This window comes from Polypterus senegalus, unplaced genomic scaffold (genome assembly GCF_016835505.1).
Source record: "Polypterus senegalus isolate Bchr_013 unplaced genomic scaffold, ASM1683550v1 scaffold_3959, whole genome shotgun sequence".
Lineage (NCBI taxonomy): Eukaryota > Metazoa > Chordata > Cladistia > Polypteriformes > Polypteridae > Polypterus > Polypterus senegalus.
This window is the reverse complement of record NW_024381362.1, coordinates 34,749-54,068: the sequence shown is the minus strand read 5'-3', so window position 1 is coordinate 54,068 and position 19,320 is coordinate 34,749. Positions and strand designations below refer to the sequence as shown.

The 19,320-nt window shown below is 36.7% G+C and overlaps 1 pseudogene; it reads left to right on the top strand.

The window, feature by feature from the left end:
- Positions 1 to 12,778: 12,778 nt before the first annotated feature.
- On the top strand, positions 12,779 to 18,862 carry LOC120520578 (annotated as a pseudogene).
- The last annotated feature ends 458 nt before the right edge of the window (positions 18,863 to 19,320 follow it).

The window sequence follows — 19,320 nt, the reverse complement described above, 5'->3', positions numbered from 1 at the left end:
AAAAATTTTCATCCAGAATGATGTTAATTTGGTGCAGGCCCAGAACATGTGACCCAGTGATGCTAGAACTAGTTTGCAGCGTTTGCAGGTTGGATCATGCTCTGGAAACATTTTGGAGAGTTTTAGTCAAGACAGATGTTCTAGATATATAATTTTGAGTTGTATAATTGTATGCTTTAGCATATGGAGCTCAGTGAATTCTCTGCATTGCTACTTTCCACTCCTTTTCTGATATATTAATTGAGAGATCTTTTTCCCAGTGTCCTCTTGGATCTTTGAAAGGGAGGGATTGTAAAATGATTTTATATATTGTAGAGATGGTGTGTAAGTCCTTGAGATTGAGCAATATTTTTTCCAGCATGGATGTGGGCGCAAGATGAGGAAAATCTGGAAGGTTCTGTTTAACAAAAGTTCCTGATTTGAAGATAGTGAAAGAAATGTGTAGTTAGAATGTTAAATTTGGAATGTAATTGTTCATAGGATGCAAAGACGTTGTCTATATAAAGATCTCTAAGCAAGTTAATTCCAAATTTTTTGCAGATATTAAAAACTGCATATGTTTGTGAAGGTTGAAAGAGGTGGTTCTCTTGCAGAGGTGCCACAGATAGAAGCTTCTCTGTCTTAAAATGCTTTCTACATTGGTTCCAGATTCTAAGTGAGTGGAGCACAATTGGGTTATTAGTGTATTGCCGATAACGTGCGTTTATTGGAGCACAGAGCAAGGAATACAGAGAAGTACTGCAGGATTTTACTTCTATTGTGGACCAAGTCTGTATATGTTCTTCTATATGTGTCCATGTTCTTATTGTCTGTATATTTGCTGCCCAGTAATAAAACTGGAAGATAGGTAGAGTCATGCCGCCTTCTGCCTTTTTTGTCTTTGTAGGGTCACTCTTTGGATGCGTGGATGTTTTGAATTCCAAATAAATGAGATTATTGTTGAATCTAATTGCTTAAAGAATGATTTATTAATGTATATTGGAATGTTTTGAAATAAAAAGGAGCTTAGGAAGAATATTCATCTTAACAGTGTTAATTCTTCCAGCTAGTGTGAGATGAAGGGTTGACCATCTATGCAAGTCTTGCTTGATTTTTTCCATGTAGATGGCAAACTTTTGTTGATAAAGAGCTTACTGTTTACCCCTAGCTACAGTATTTAAACTGTTCTGCAATGATAAAAGGTAGGGTATCTAATATAATATTATATGCTTGAGAATTCACTGGAAAGAGTACACTTTTATTCAGATTAATTGTGAGACCAGAGATCTTTTGAAATTCTGTGAGTGCTGTTAAGACTGCAGGCACAGAATTTTCTGGGTCCAATATACAGTAGCGTATCATCTGCATATAATGAAATTTTCTGTTCCAGTCCTTCTCTGCTAATCCCCTTTATCTGATCAGTATTTTGACAATGTATTGCCAGTGGTTCAACGGCAATTGCAAACAGCAGCTGTGACAAGGGGCATCCTTGTCTAGTACCACGTTCTAGTTTAAAGTAGTTTGAGCAAATGTTGTTGATGCAAACTGAAGCTTCTGGGTTAGTATACAGTAATTTAATCCATGCACAAATGTTCGGGCTAGAGTATATTACATTAAACAGACATTGAAGATTTGAAGAGAAGTGTCTAATAAATCCAGTTTGGTCTTGTAATATTACCGAGAGCAGCACTTTCTCCATCCTTCTAGCTATGATTTTAAGAGTATTTTAACGTCGTTATTCAGAAGTGAAATTGGTCTGTATGATGCACATTGTAATAAGTCCTGCTTTTGTTTTGGAAAAACAGTGATTAGTGCTTGGCGAAAGGTTTGAGGAAGAGATTGGTTATCTCTGGCTTCTGTAAATGTTGCTAATAGGAGAGGAGCTAGCTGAGCGGAGAATTTCTTGTAAAATTCTGCAGGGTAGCCATCAGGGCCTGCTGCTTTCCCGCCTTGGAGTGACTTTATAGCATCTAGTAATTCTGATAACGCCAGAGGTTTCTCAAGATTCCTCTGCACTAAAAGTGTCTATTTGTGGTATTTGTAATGTATCCAGAAATGCATTAGATTGTGTATAGTCTTCTTTAAACTCAGTAGTATATAAGGATTTATAGTAGTCTCTGAAAGTGTGCATTATATTTTTGTGGTCAACGATTTTAACTCCGTTTGCGTTGGTGATTACTGAGATTGCGTTGCGCACTTTTTGCTTGTGAATTTGTTGAACTAAAAGCTTATTAGCTTTCTCTCCATGTTCATAGTAATGATGTCTGGATTTATAAATTAGTTGTTCAATTTCTTTAGTTGTCAAGAGGTTTAGTTCTGAATGTAGAGCCTGCCTTTTCCTATGTAGAGTCTCGCTTGGTAGTCTGGCGTGTTCTTCATCTATTCTAGTAATTTCGCTTTTTATCTCTGCTACTTTCTTGGTTTCGAATTTATTTCTGTAGGAAAGATATGAGATAATCTGTCCTCTTAAGAAGGCCTTAAGAGTTTCCCCAGAGTATTCATGCAAAGATCTCGGAGGATGTATTTGTCTCTAGAAAGAATTTGATTTGTTTGGATATAAATTCAGTACAATTCTCGTCTGCTAATAGAAGCGGGTTGAGACGCCATCTGCGGGTAAGTGTATGGGGCTTATTAATTTTAGCTCCAAGTTCATAGGTGCATGGTCAGAAACAACAATAGCATTGTATTAAGATTTAATCATAGGCAAGAAGTTATTATCTATAAAGAAGTAATCAATCCTTGAGTAGCAATTATGTACTGGTGAGTAGAAAGAATATGTTCTTGAATTTGGGTTTAAAAACCTCCAGGGGTCTGATAAGTTGTGATCAGTTAAACTTTGTAATTATCTTTGCAGTGTTAGATGCTGTTCCCCCTGTGGAAGAAGTCCTATCTAAAAGTGGATTTAGAACACAATTAAAGTCCCCAGCCATTATAACTTTGAGTGTTCAGATTGGGAATGGATGCAATAAATTTTGTATAAATTCCTTATCATTGACATTAGGTGCATAAACATTTATCAAGATCATTTTACAGTTAGATAAGTCTCCCATTACCATTACATATCTCCCTTCAGGATCCAATACTACATCTGATGCTACAAATGGGACTGTTCTATGTATTAGAATTCCCACACCTATAGTTTTCTTTGTAAAACAAGAATGGAACATTTGGCCAGTCTAGTCTTTTTGCAGCTGGAACTGATCCTTGCCTAGTAAGTGGATCTCCTGTAAAAATAGTATTTTAGCATTTAGACCTGTTAGGTGAGAGAGTACTTTCTTTCTCTTTAATTCGTGATTCAAGCCTTTAACATTCCAGCTCACGAAATTAACTGTCCCATCATGGAGACATTGATTCTGAGTTTTTGATGTCATTTTATAGTCTTAACTGGACGTGACACAGCTTCGGCCTTAATTTCCTATTTTCCCTAGAGTTGTTGCCATGCAGCTTATAATTATAACTACCAACATAATAATTAAGATTAAGAGGATAGATTAGGTATAGATTAAGCCTGCTCTCTTTCTCTCCCCCCCTTAACCCCCCACTCTCCCTTTTTGCCTCCCCAAGTGAGGCTAGAACCCACTTCACACAGTCCCAGTCCTCTGACATACCCAAAGACAGAGAACGTCCAAAGCAAAACAAGCCCCCATGCTGCAGCGTTTTAGGATTAAAAGACAGAGGTATTACCAATATGGTCTAAAAAAGAAAAAAAAAAATTGTGCATTTAAAATATATATAGTCTTCAGCAATCTTAGTGCATTAAGATAATACTCCCAGACAATAAACCCGGGGGATAGTGTTAGAAATTTGTCCAAAATAAGCATAATAAGTCTTAATGCAATAATAGCAACAACAATAAACCAAGGGTTTGATGTTAAACAGTCTTGTTTAGGGTAGAGATTAAATATTTAGCTAAAGAGAAAAGAAGTAATTAAGCACAATAAAACATAAACAGATAGCGCCCTAGTAATACTAAGTAATAATGAGAATATGATAAAAACCCGTATTTTAAACAAAAACATCAGACAGTAGATTAGTCCTTGTCATTAACGGCCATGACTCACTATTATGTATCAGAATAGTCCCGGGATCAGCTTTCTTAATTCTTTTTCTGCTTCTTCCTTGCTAGCGAAGAAATAAAATTGACCTGGCAATTAAACTTTCAGTTTGGCCGGATACAAGAGGCTGTATTTGACATTGGCGTGCCGTAACCGCTGTTTAATGTTTAATGCGTGTTTAGTAGCTGTTGCTGGAGAGAAGTCAGGAAAGACAGGAATGCGGTTATTTTCATATATAATATCTTGCTTGTGTCTGAGGAGTGCCATCACCTCTAGCTTAAATGATAATCTTTCAAAGCAAATAATAAAAGATCTGGATCTAACGGTATTTGATCCGTGTACGCGGTAAGCCACTGCTATCTCAGATTCTGCTTTAAAGTCCTCCTCAATTATTTTAGAGAAGAGTTCAGCTGAAAATTTCACTGGGTTTGGACTTTCTCAATTCTCAGGCAGACCTTCAATTCTGACATCATACCTTCTGCTTCCATCTTCCAAAGCAGCCAGTCTGCCTCTGAGTTTTTTACATTCAGAGCCGACTTTTACTGCTTTTTCTTTGGCACTGGCAGCTAAATTTTCGGCTATTTCAATCCGAGTCGTGAATGTCTCCTTGAGATCCTCCAATTGATCAGTAAGTGTGCTCAGTTTAGCCGAGTTTTCCTGAATGTGTTCTTCAATTTTACCCAGCACCTGTTGCATCTCCAGTTGCATTTCTTGTCGCAGCCTTTCATTTGCCTGTTGCAGCATCAGCCGCTGCATTTCATTTGCTTGTTGCAACTACTGTTTCAATTCCTGTCTCAGTTTCTCATGTGCCTTTGCCCTTGCTTTCTCATTTGCCTTCTCGCTTTTCTTTATATCTTGCATGAGCTCAGCGAACATCACCTGCAGTTTAGACATTTCAATTGTACTTTCTTGTACGTGAGGGAAGAAGCGACAGGCTCTACTGTAGCAGGTGTCCCCACTATTCCCGCTCGCGTGGAGTAGTGAAGCCACAGACTGCAAGGTCTTTTCCAGTTTCAGGTGTTCTCCGATCGGCGAGCTATCGAGATCTGCACTCCGCGATCGTACATTCACTCCCTTTTCACTCTCAGCCGGAGATGATGTAGTGGACCGTGGTTTCGAGGAGTCTGTACTTTCGCCCATCTGATCCAGGTCTGTCTCTGAAAGGCCGTATCTTGAACTAGGTCTTGCTGATCTTAGCTTGGGTGCAGCTTTAGTTTTTGATTATTTCGAAAAGCATATGTAAGCATGTTTATATATGCTTACATAAACTGTAGCAGTCTCCTTTTATTGAATAGATACAGGATATCTCAGGATAATAAATAATATGAAAAATAACACGCTGCTAAGCGAACTCCACTTCAGACGTCCATATCTCAGCATCGGACCAGACCAACAAAGATGGTTATTTAGAATTTAAGTAGAACATTTAGCTGTTTAAGTGTGACATTTAGCATTTAAGTGTGACATTTAGCATTTAAGTGTGGCATTTAGCATTTAAGTGTGACTTTCAGACATTTAAGTTGGATATTTAGAATTTAAATGAGATAGTAAACCATTTAAGTTGGACAGTAGCATTTAATTACAATAGTTAGGCATTTAAAGTGACATTTTGCACATGAAAGAAAACATACTAAGTAATTGAAACAAACACTGACTTAATCAGTTTTAATGCAAAAAGATGCTGATGAAAGAGATGCAGGCCACCAGTTTGGAGAAAAGAGCTGCTCAGGAAGCAGCAACTGCATCAACCTCTGAACAAAGGAATGGTAAATGTACAAAGAGAAAAAATAAGTGTATGAAAACTATGAATGCTCCAGTCAAGTGTATTCACTGCATATTATCGTGCAGTGCACCATTACTAGTTGAAGTATATTTATTTTGAGATTGAGTCAGCATGGCCTTAAAAGAATACATACATTTTCATTGTAAAAGTACATTTCCCCAATTCTGTATTTCCAATGTTTATTCATTCATAAAAACTCTGTGCTTTTTAAATTAGACATCTTTGTTTTGGTGTGCATTGGTGAATTCATACAAGACTATTCACCATTTTGTTAGTAAAAAGTTAATTCAATGTTTGTTTTAAAACTAAAGAAATAGTAGTAATTGACTTTTTCACAATGTGTTCTAAACAAATATCCACATGTGATACTGATCCAGTCAGCTGGCATAAGCATTATTTCAGGACTGCTCTACTAAGGCTTTGGACTTCAAACCCTGAGGTTGTAGGTGCCTGTGCTCCAATTGATAAACCAAAAAGAACTGTAACCAATTGAACCATAAATGTTGCAACTTGCCTTGGAAAAGGTGCCAGTCAAATAAGTAAATGTAATGTGATATACTAACCAGGCTTTCCCAGTCACTGTTTGGAGAGCTGATGTTACCTGTAATCACTATAGAATAAATTGGGCATGCCCATTCTGCTAGGCTTTAGTGGCATGCCAGACCAGCAAAGAATGCAGATTTAACAGGGATGCAGGCATTCAGCTGCACATTCACCCACTAACCTTCCAAACTAAGTGACTGAACTCTAGCTTGTACCAAGATCTATCTGAACTTCAAAGATGTAAATCAAAGTTGCACTGACATCTCCCTAGAGGCACTTTTGCAGTCCTCTTGAGCCAGAAGACACCAAATGCATTCATATAAAGAACAAAGACCTATAATTCAAGGGATGACAACTAGGATGGAAAGAAGAACTTGCCTATTACAAGACACTGCTTTTGTAACTGGAACCAAGCAGAAGGATCAACCTTCATCTACAACCACATGCAGCACATCTCTGAAAGAAAGTAAAACGAACAAGGATATCCGTTGTACACTCACCAAACTTCCTGGGAATTCTCTCAGAGAACACTCTGGAATTCTCTTAGGGAAAGGGAAATATGCAAAATGACTTTCTGAAACCTAGAAAGTTATGAGGTGCTCTTCCTTGGACAGTCAAATCTGACAAACTCATTTCTTTGTGAACCTGAAGCTGAGACCTAGTTTGTCAAGCGAAAGATGTGTGCCAATAGTCTGACAAGGCCAAGAAACCATTGATTCAAGAAGGGAACTTCAACATCTAAACCCTATGGCTAGAATGAGTAGTGCCTTTTTCCTAGTGACAAAAAGACAGCAGAAGGCAAGCTGAGGATGCAGCAGCACAGCACTGATAAGGCTAAATGCAGCAAATAGGAAGAGTGCACTCCACATGAACCCAGATCAACAACAAAGCAAAAACTCTACACAGCACTGGACATCTTTAAAGACATGGTATCATAAAATCATTTATCTCTGCCAATGTAAAAAAAGAACTCTAAATACCAGTAAATGGCCAATATATGTTATATTTTTGTCCATCTACTCTGACTATGTCCAGATTTACATGTCAATATGCACATGCATTTATCATAATTCTAGATTCTTTGTTTTTATTAATAAATACCATTATTCTGTTCCTTAACTCTTTCAGGGCTGATGTCGACTTTTGTCAAAAGGAGGAGTTGACAATGATAATCAACTGTAAACTGTGACAAAACCAACCATTATGTTTTAGTTGGACTCTCATTGCTAGAAGGAAAGTTAGCATCATTGATTTGACCAAGATTTCCTGCGCTCGTTTGAGTAGTAAGGCGCAAACAAGAGCAAAAATGGCACAGACATAATGGCAAGAGATCAAAGCGAATGCATAAAGCAAAATACTCTGTGGATGAAGTTTTGCCTATTATCTCTGAACTGGACTACGACTTGTCAGACTTCGATTTTGATACAAGTGATGAACATGAATGTGAGGTTCCAGCTTCAGCTGATCGGTCCCCAGCTAATTGTGGTGTTGATCAGGTTCATGTAGTTGGCGCCTATGGCAATGTTCGCCAGGAGGACTGCCACTTAATAATGAAAAGAGGTAGAAACCAGATTACAATGCACAGCGACCAGTGAAGACAGCCTGGCAGAAAGCCTGCCACACATTCTTGGCAAACTGACAACCACAGCATTCAGCAACAGACATTTTATGTTGATTTCTGTGTGAAACCATTGCTTTTCAGAAATTGTTTTTTGGAAAAAATATTCAGCCCTCAAAGAGTTAAAACAGGTGTGCTTCAGTTACCTTTAGGTCTTAACGTGAAAACATGTCTCCTACAGCAGAGAAAGGTAAGGTAAATAAAGTAAGAGCCTTATGAAATATTTGATTAATTACCAGTATTTCCAAAGGCAAAACTAATTAGCCAAGGTAAAATTTCTTTTTTCAAATCAAACACCACCACATCTTTATCTGTATGGTATCTTACTTCATTAAAAATGCTATTTGAATTAATTTTTTTCTGAATTGATTTGATATATTTCTCAAACCAAAAAACACCATTATCACAACTCTGGAAGTATTTCCCAAAACAGTTAGTGTAACGGCCGACCACTTTCCCAACCGGCAACTACACCTCCAAGACCTGTGGCCTGGATAATTTACTGGGGTTAAATTTAAATATCAAGCCGTACCTCTAACAAATAAACCTTTTCCCCCCACAATCGACTGTGTAAATACAAGCACAAAAGAAAAGCAGATATGTAAAATTAAACTGATTAATTGTATTAAATGAAACAGCAACAACAATATGCTAAATAAATAAATAAATAAAACACCCTCCACCACAGCAACAACGTGACACAATTATATATAAATACAACAAAACCTCCCTCGCCCCTGTAACATAACAAACAACGAATAAGAACAATGCATGATAAACTGAATGAATGATCGTGAATCCGGTTATAAAAACTGTCCTGCAGACGGATGACTGTACGAGAGATAAGCGAGTTGTTTGAATTTCCTGGCAAATGGAGCAACCTCACCGTGATTCCTCGGCGTGTGGTGGATGATGATCCGACCCCAGGGTCTCTGCAGATGAGGGATGGAAGACAGTCTGGCAGAATGAAAAACAAACTAGGGGAAAAGCGCGATGTGAAGAAAAAAACAGCAGGTACGCTGCCTCGTAATTCTGAAAAAATGGTCTCCTTCTTTCTCCTCTCCTCGGCTTGTTTCCTCCTGATTGCTTAAATAGTCCTGTGCTGGCTGTAACTGAATGATAGTTAACAGGTGTTTTCCAGGTTTGGGGCTGTGGTTTCCTTCAATCATCCGCCCCTCTTTGTATTTACGGGAACAACATTTACTGATGCACACAAACAGCAAACGGGACAATGGAAACAAGACGCACTCAGTACTAACATTTCACACTATTACTAGGTAGCCCCGCTACAATTTCATTTCTCAAAGCAGCACCACAGCCTTGCAAAAAACTCTAAAATACTCAGTACACTCTCTCTGTGCATCAATCTGCACAGAGTTGATCAGTCAGTACAGCACTGCGATCAGATAGTTATACAATGTTTGTCATTTACACAAAAAATTTAATATAATGATACTTAACTGAAGAACACATTCACAGTATTTATAGTATTTAAATGTGCATTTATCCATAAAGTAAACATAATTGTATTAAATCTGTACAGGAAATAGAAATATTCTGTAAAAACAAATCTGTTTGAACTGAGGAAAATACTGCATTCAAAAATATGCATATCCTGTATGTGGAATAATATCAAAAGACACACTCAGGGGCAATTCATTCTTTATTTTGGATTCAGACCACAGACCAGGACAAACTTCATACCTTATAATTTGTCGTTCAATGCTAGGGGAAAAAATCTTTTAGCATGTTGCACCCACCCATGACATGCTCCAGTAGTTATGCCTTCACACCCAGCCCTCATTCCCTCTAGCAATGACATCTAATTATGGGGCTGGTATTTGTACACTTTCCACCTACATGAGAAGGTGCCCAATGAGATTCCTACCACATTATCAAACCCTGTGGAAGTTAAAGCCTGCATCATATCAACATACACAAATGTGTGTGGGTCTCCCTGTCCGCCAGCTCCAACACTTTCTGAATAGTATAATAATTACATGTAAATCACCAAACTCACTGAGTACATTGTAGCACTTACTGTTAACTGGTAGTGAAATATATTCCAAGTAAAATATTGTTTACATTTTTACATAGTTCAACACTAGCTTACTGATGCAGCCTTTTTAACAGAGCATCGAGTTTGTTTCTGCTGCACTTGCTGAGATGTTACACTATCACTATACTCAATATAATTATATACTTTATAGTACTCTCTAGCAAGTATGTGCAACTATAGTAATATATAAGTACAACATTGGTGCAGCATTGAACATGAATATACAGCATTTTCAGTACCTGTTCTCTTTTGGAAATGTCTGCAGTATGGACATCACAGTAGACCATCTCACCTGAGGTTGTACCTATCTCATTGCATCAGCCAAGCCATGGTTAATTACATGACCAACAATTGTGGCTCTTATTTCTGGACCTACTCTGGGGTTGCTTTGACCGCTCCTCTCTCACTTTCTTCCCTTTTCTCCATGCCCTCCATGTGTTCTTCAACTCCTTCCACTCAACATGCCTTGTTCCTGTGTAATAGCTTGCCAATCCGTGCAGCAATATACACTGCAATAACTTAGAAACATTTTATATGCTTGAGGTAAATTAGCCTAGCACCTGTGAAAGAGGTTAACAACATGTGTTTTCAATTGTCCGACACAGAGGAAACACAACTAAAAATATTTGCTTTGTGCTTCTTCTCACCAGCTTTGTCCTGTATGAATGGAGTGTACAAAAGCTACATGTATGAATTGTTTTATATGCTGTTATTAACAGCTACTATTTCAGTGTGACAGAGTTGGTTTTGAGTTGGAAATGATTAATGTTCTTATATGATGAGTTTATCAGAGTAGAATGAGAAATGCACTACAATGAAAAATGTGTTTTGAGGTGGCCAAAATGTGCTCCAGCAATTGCAATTTGAGTGTGCTGTGAATACATGTATTCTTGCTGTGAGGATTTGGTGAACAGCTGCCTGAATGACGTTTTGGTGTGAGAAATTTGTCAAATTGATTGAGAAAAAATGTAACAGGACCTGAAGTAAACTTTTATCAACAAATCTTTAAAGCTTCTCTACACTACCTGAACCCACATCTCAACTGTTTTGTTGTTGCTACATGGAAAAAAGTAAATGACCTTGCCTTTCCATCATTGTGAATGACAATATGCTATACAATATGGTTATTTCGTTTTGAAAGAAATAAGTCAAACTGAGGTAAATAATAATAATAATAATAATAATAATAATAATAATAATAATAATAATAATAATAATAATAATTAAGTGTTGCTCCTTAAGTGCTTAATCATGTCACTCATTCATTCACGCATACCCACACATATACACACCCTGCGCTGGGCTTCTCGGCTCCACCCCATCTGGCAGCGTCACTCGTCCAGGTCTGCGGGCCCCTCACTAAACACACACATACACACACAGCTTACACAAGACAGTACTGTACTGTATACGCAATACGTGTTAGATAAAAATAAATTGGTATTCATTTGAACTGAAAAAAAAATCAACATATTATATAATGCCATCTTCCTAAAAAGCTCATTTATGAAATTATGATTTTGTTGTTTAACGTTTTGTCTTTTACTTCCTTTTCTTTTTAGCGGCAAAATAACCTTTAACTTTTTTTCCCTTTGCAGATATGCACAGAGGCAGTCTTACACTACCCGTGATCCTGTGATAGATTTTGTAACTTTACAAATATGTACGTGTTTATATTATTATTTTATTTAGTCATCTGAAAAATGTATACTTGATTTTTACCTGAGAATCTGTCACAGCGCTGTCCTCATGTACCTAGTGAAGAGTTCAATATCAAGATAAACTGAATTGAATTTAATTGAACTTAACAATGGTATTCAGTTTACTTTTGTTATTTTTCGTTTACTCAAGCCATAATTTATTATAGTTCGAAAATACCTCTTGGCATTGATTAAATAGTGTATACACCAGATTAAACTTAAAATGTATTAAATATAATTGAGCTTTAGTTTTTAACTCCTATTACGTGCGTGTATGTTTCCTAGCACAAAACGTAAGAATCTAGAGCAGCAACTAATGAGGGACCTGTGCCTCCTCATTGTAATTCACAATTTGCCTGCAGGTGTAAAAGAATGCCTTTCAACAGTACAAGAAAGCATAATGCGTCAGTACCAAACTCCACATTCTTGTCAGTAGCAGGAAAACGTAAAAGAAATTTGCAAGTTGGCCACATTTTTTTAAACAGCTGTTAAACATATATTGCTCTATAATACACAATTAAGTTACAAAGGAATCATTTTTTTAATTATAATCTATAATTCATAATTATAATTATTATAATTAAAATAGCGATATGACTTAATGCAGTATGTATGTATGTATGTATGTCAAGTCATTATGTCAATTCACAAATTCCAATGATATAACTTTACTTATTTCTAAAGTAGGCTCCCAGCAGTTAATTGCACGCAACATGGCAGTAGTCTTAACAGTTCAGTATATGACTGGATTCTTTAAGACACTAAAAGACAGGAATAAATAAATGAAAAGGTATTAGGTTTCTTGCATTAACCAAATCATGGTAACCAGACGCTTCTAAAGAAACATAGACTCTAAAGTAACCCGGCTTGCTTCCGAAAACACTTGTTTAATGCTGCAGCCAAGTCACCATGGAGAAGAAAAATAAATAAATAAATTAAATACTACTCTTCTCTTCAAACAGCCCAACTAGTAGGCATGCAGCGCAGGTGGCGGTCTGGCTACACCAGAGGGCTATCTCGTCTGGCACTTTTACATAAGGTACCTGCTAGATGTTTCCGTGTACATGCTATACAGGAACTCGGTACCAGCAGGACTAATAGTTTCAGGTGAGTTAATCAAACTTTTGGTTGAATGATAACTCACAAGAAACTAAATCGCACAGAGTTGTTTTGTGTGTGTAAAATAAAATGCACAGGTATCGCATTCCTCCGGAGTGCGATTAATGAGATCAGTCATTCCTGCTAAAAATTCGAGTCACGTTGCTTATTAGTTCAAAATTAATAAAACATTCTTAGGGTCACCGATTTTGTCCTGTAGATAGAAAACGTTTTTTTAAAGTATTTTGCTAGATATTTCGTCATACCATTAAAATGGTTTTAACTATGCATGTTGTCTTCCCATGATGTTGATACTCACATGTTGGCGTTTTTATTTTTTAGGAAAGAAGATTGAATTTATTATGTTTAACATTTGTAGTTGTTATAATAATGAATATTGAGAATGTTGAGAACAATTGTAATGGGCCAACGCAATATTTACTTACAAATGTTTAATGTATTTCTGAAATTAAACAGAAAATGAATTACTAATTACTATAAATTAATATATAAAGAAAGTAAGAAACAAAAAAATAAGCATGATAAAAATTAAAGCAGTTAGGTTGCACTGATTGTTCTCTGAGATTAACTTCAAATAATGGAAACTAAAGTATGCAAACATTTTCAAACATCAATACACTTATCTGTAAAAGTGATAAAAATGATAACATTTATAAAATTTCTACATCAGGTGCTCATATTGTAGTTTAAATATCACATCTAAACTAATTCCAAAACGTTTTCAGGTGATACCTTAACCTTAAAAGTGCAGTGTTTGATTCTAAAGCTTTATTATATATATATATATATATAGTATATATATATATATATATATATATATATATATATATATATATCATGCATTCATTTTATTTATTTCAAACAATATTAATTATATATCTTAATTAACAGGTCAGAGTCATGTAGTTGTGTTGGAACCAGTACTGGTGAGAATGGCAGCTGATTTAATGATAGATAGATTATTGCACACTGTCATCCCACAAAGTATCTGGAAATGTTCTATTTCCCTTTTCTTTATTATTTCTGTTATAACCAACTCCTCCTATTCAAAGGCCCTTAACTAAAGATATTGGATTAGCTAGTCTACTTACTTGGTTACTACCTCTCCTGGGGCATAGGCCACTGAAAAGTGTACTCCAGAGACATCTGTGCTGCACCTTTCTTTCCAGTTGGCTCCAAGTCAAGCACATCTTCATGATGACTTCTCCTGGTCCCAGTGGCATGTGTTTCTTGGCCTTCCACTGTTCTTTTTACCTTGGGGATTCCTAGTCAGGGCCTGCTTTGTAATGGTGGTGGAGGTTTTCTGAGGGTGTGTCCAATATAACTTAGGGGATCCTTCATAGACATATGTTGATGCAGGTATGAACATTCTTACTGGTCATAACTGTCATAATCCAGGTCTAAAACTTCATCATGATCACCTTTGGCAGCATCAACTCCTTGAAACTCAAGGTCCTTTTCAACTTGAAAAAATGGTTCAAGTTCTATGGTAGAATTTCAAGTGCAGAAATACTACCATAGCCTTGATAATTCTGTAGCCCCTAACATTGGCATCTGTGCCTCTTTGTTTGTCGACTAACGCATGCAAGTTGGTGAAGGCTTACACTTTTTCCAAAGGATCATCTCTCAGCTGAATAGGCACAATATTAGTTAGATTGGCCTTGATGACTTTGCCTTTACGCGTTATCAATATAAAGGCCAGCTTGGCAAGATGTGGCTGGCAATTATGTGTGTTATCTTGAATATTCTGTTGCATTTGTGACAGTAGTGGCAGGTCATCAATAAAGTCAAGATCAATGAGGTTACCTCCTAAGGAATCCACTGGATCCCACTAGATGTATGAGCTGTTGTTGACGTTTAATAAAGTAAAAATGACAGGGTATGAAAGTAATGAGAAAAGGTAACCTTGCCTTACTGTGGTTTTCTAGTAGGAAAGTAAATAGTCCAATATGGATAACTTTGCATTCTCAGGATTCCATGTCCCCACTGTCAAATGCTTTCATATTCAAAAACTGTTGTAGAGAGGTGAATTCCATTCCATTGACTGCTCAATGAGACCTATAGCGCTACAAGATCTGTTCTTGCAAAAGGCAACTTGATGATCTCGCGAACTGAGCATCAACTTTTGTCTTTCATTTGGTCCAGGATGATCATAGTTAACACTTTTCCAGGAGCTCACAAGAGCATGTAGTTAGCTCCAATTGTGCTTAGTCAATAAAATTTATAGCACAATTGTGCTAATTATCCCTCTTTCCACTCTGCTGGTACTTTTTCTTTCTCTCATATCTCCTTCATGAGTGCATCTCAGCTGTAGTATCTACATTTACCTTAAGTGCTTCTACAGGGATACTGCTGCCTGGTCTGTCTGCCCATTTATTCCTCAGCTGTCTAACAGCTTTTCTTAATTTCATCTTTAGTTGACACATTAAAGTCAATGTCTAAATCTTCTACTGCTGGCTGTATGTAAGGTGAGTCTGAGAGCACAGATATGTTAATTGGTTCTTTAAAATGCTCCACTCTTCTGTTCCTTTGCAGTTCCTCTCAAGAAGTGTTTTTTCATCATCCCTCTTCACTTACTTCTGTCTTGCTGTGCTTTCCTGACAGCTTATTAGGGGTACCATAGGTCTTTTCCTGCCAACTTATCTGTGTAGTGTCTCTTGCTTTTCTTTAAAATTTTTGGTTCTGTGCACTCTGTCTATGCTATTGCTTTTTACCACACTTGTTCAGCTATTATTCATCCCTGCTTTCTTGTCCATTCTCTGTTATATCTTGAAAAGTGTCTCTGCCAAAATCCATTCCTTGTACTGGTCCTGCTTGGGGCCAAGCACTTTCTGACATGACAAAACAAATGTATTTCTAACTATAGTCCAGCTGTTGTCTCTTCTTCTAACATAAGTTCTCGAAGTGTTGCAAACATGCTGTTACTGCCACTCCAAATTCTTCTAACTTCTGTTCATCCTTCAGAACTCCAGTATTATAATTACGATACTGAGACATTGCTCAAGTCCAGTCCATTTTTATAATATAATACAATACAATACAACTTATTTTTTGCATAGCACTCTTCATTGAGTGCAGTGCAGAGTCTGCTTCAGCCATGCCACTATCAGGTAGGAGTCTGAAGCTAAATTTGTTCCTCTGCTCACTTCCACATCATTTAGGAATCATCAAAACATCTTGTTGATGTAGCTATGTTAATGGTCTATCTGGGATTCCCATCCAATAGGCTTTCTGTACTGTTGTTGATAGCATCAGAGCCACCTTCAGTGTGTTGGGTATTGTCCTTCTCATGTCCTGAATACAGTATAGCAGCATCATCCAGATGAAGGTTCTCATGATTCCATGCTACTATTCAATGGTGCATTTTGAAAGAAGCGTGGTTGGTCTTTAGCTCCAGGACCTCTGGATTTCACTTCATGTCATGCTCTTCTTGTAAAAGACCCATTTTCTAAGGCTGAGGTGTCTTGGTCACTTGTAAGCATATCTGTAACAGATTAGTCCATCGTACAACCCCCAATCTGAAGGACCAGGGTCCACCTTTTTGTCTGTCCAATACCCTATGCAGACCTTTCTGCCTTGGTTAGACCTATCAATAGCTGTAGGCTCCTGAAAGGCATAGCTTCGAGGGTTGGTAAGGCATGCAAGCTGTCACATTGCAATTAAGGTAGGCACACCTTTGTGACAGATTAGCAAGTGCACCAGAAACAAACTCAGTGCTCTGTTAAAAGGCTGCATAACTTTATAACTCTTGTGACAAGAATAATTCATTACATTAATACAATTTATCAGAGTTACACACAGATGTTTATAATCAGCATCTATCACTAATACACAATGTTTTGTGTGAAGCTGTGTTTTATCTTAATCTTACTCTGTTTAAAATACATTTTTCTGTTTATATTCTCTGGAAACAAGTAACAGACCTCTTGGTATCTCATTCAGTTTAAAGACCGGGATGGAGCCTAGAAAATCGGCACTGTTTCTGAGGCATGTTGTTATTTAAATGTAAAGCAGACAAGAAAGCAGAAAACAATTTAATACATTAATTTTTATATTGAAAAGGAGAGGAAAAAAGCTCCAAGGTGAATAGAGCACAGACACCAGAGTTGTGGAGGGTTTGTTCCCTTTAGTGACCTGCCACAACCTGCTGTGTTATTCACTGTGTGAGCCACTTGCAACTCCCCACAAAACATTATAAATAATAGCAACTTGCAGCACACAAGTGGTAGCCTGTGACCCAAAAGTGGATCTGTATCATTCTGTATGTTTTTAATCATGGGCTAAATATGATTGGCTATATTAAACCAATGATTGGTTATATTATATTACTTTCTCCCAGACTGCAAACTTTCACACATGTAGTTCTTCAGTAATACAAGCCATGATACTGTCTTCATATTAATTACTGTATATATAGATACTTTTAAAGACTTCTTTTGACTGTTAACTATGCATTCTAACTAATCTCGTGAATACCTGTTTCAACTGTAACAACTGAAGATCTTATATAAATTTACAGTACGCATGGATTGCTTCAAGTTTTAGTGTTAGAAAAAGAGAAAATGATAGTAATATTAGGTTCAAAGTTACTCCTGCTGCAGTTCATCCCACTCATGAGAAATCAAAATGTATCTTTATCTCAGGCAGCCATGCTGTGCATTGCATTAACAAGAAGCCTAGCTAATGATGTGGGTAGCAAGTACTGTTATCTGCAGGGGTGACACCATCCCTGTATCTTAAGGCTTACCTGTATAACAATATTTCAGTATATCTTATTTTCTATCTATTTCTTAGAAATAGCAAACATTAACTTGAACTGTAAAGAAATAGTTACTCCTAAAGTTGTATACATGGATACGATTATTAAAAATGGCTTTGCATTATTATTTGTATTGCTGTCGTTGAACTAAAAATGAATTAAACCTCATTCACTGATGTGTGCTTTTTTTTTTTCTTTTTCTGTTCAACCAGATTATATTTTCTGTTCTGAATGATAGTTATGGAGCATCTCAGTATTGTGTCAATCAGTGCTCAGCAGCTACGCAGGCTACCTAAAGTCTTGAAGGACAGCCTCACCGATGGCAAGCACTGTCAAAGATTGTGATGTACCAAGTCTTTTTCGAACCCTATATTCACTCTGGTTATGCCCAGTGGGCCAGGAATGGCGGTTTACCTCCTTAGTCTTTTCAACAGCATAATGAAGCTCTGAATGTTTGGACTCACTTGCTGGCTGCAGTTGCAGTTTTTCTGCGATTCTGGGCTTTTATTGAGACTTCAAACATTTCCTGATGCATATTCCATTCCTCTTACATTTTGTGCTGTCAGCCCTCATATATCTATCTTTTAGTGTCTGGCACATTTGTTTCAGTCAAAATCAGAGCTTACGATTACTCTTTTTATTTTTTGACTATGTTGGTAAGCATTTATCAGTATGGAAGTTCTCTGGCTCATTATTTTTATAGTTCTGAACAATCCTGGCATGATAAAATGGCTTACATTTTTCTACCCGGAGCTGCTTTTTTAGGTTGGCTCTTTGCACTGGCTGTTGTTATGCTAAATACCGTATCAACGTCCTTATCCTGTGGAAAGAAAAATCTGTCAAGTCATTCCAGCTGGTCTTGCATATATACTGGACATAAGCCCAATTGTTCACGATTGTAACTTGCTGGGATGATCCAGCTGTGAATTTTCATACATTTCAAATTGTATTTTTCTCCTTGCAGATTTTTTTCATACCCTGTTCCAGAAAAGTTTTTCCCTGGTTGTTGTGATATTGTAGGTCATGCTCACCAGATATTCCATTTATTTCTCTCATTGTGCACTCTTGCCAGATGGAAGGTTTTTACAGACTTTTTAATGAGACAAGATGTTCTTCAGCGAAGACATACATCTGGAATGGTAGTTATTGTCTCTGCTTCTTTCCCAGTACTTGTCATGTGCAGTATGCTAACAGCAGGGTACTTAAGACAAAATGTACAATTGCGCTTGAACAAAAAAGAAAAATAGAAACCAAGATGAAGGCATCTATTAAGCAATGACTTTTCATTAGATGTTGTATTTTGTATGACATAATAATAAATAATTCTCTAAAAATATTTACATGATTTAATCACCTTTACTCTGTTTTATTCCATCTGCAATCCTGAATTGTAACACTAGTTACTGAAACATGGTTGAATGAAATTACGTATTACAATGTTTAAAAATGTATTTGGACAGTAATATTTTAAAGATATCTAGCTTCAGACATAAATGGAGCAAAACGGTGAATACACCATTAATAGTAAAACACTTCTGCTCACTGTAGGGCAACATATGCAATAAATAAGTCAATAAACTGAAGAAATTACTAGCACTTTCATAATTTATTTTAAATAAAGGCAACATTAAATTTTGAAAAAATACAATAATTAAATTATCCTTGTAAGTCAGGCATATGCTAGAAATTGAAGCTGTAAAAATAT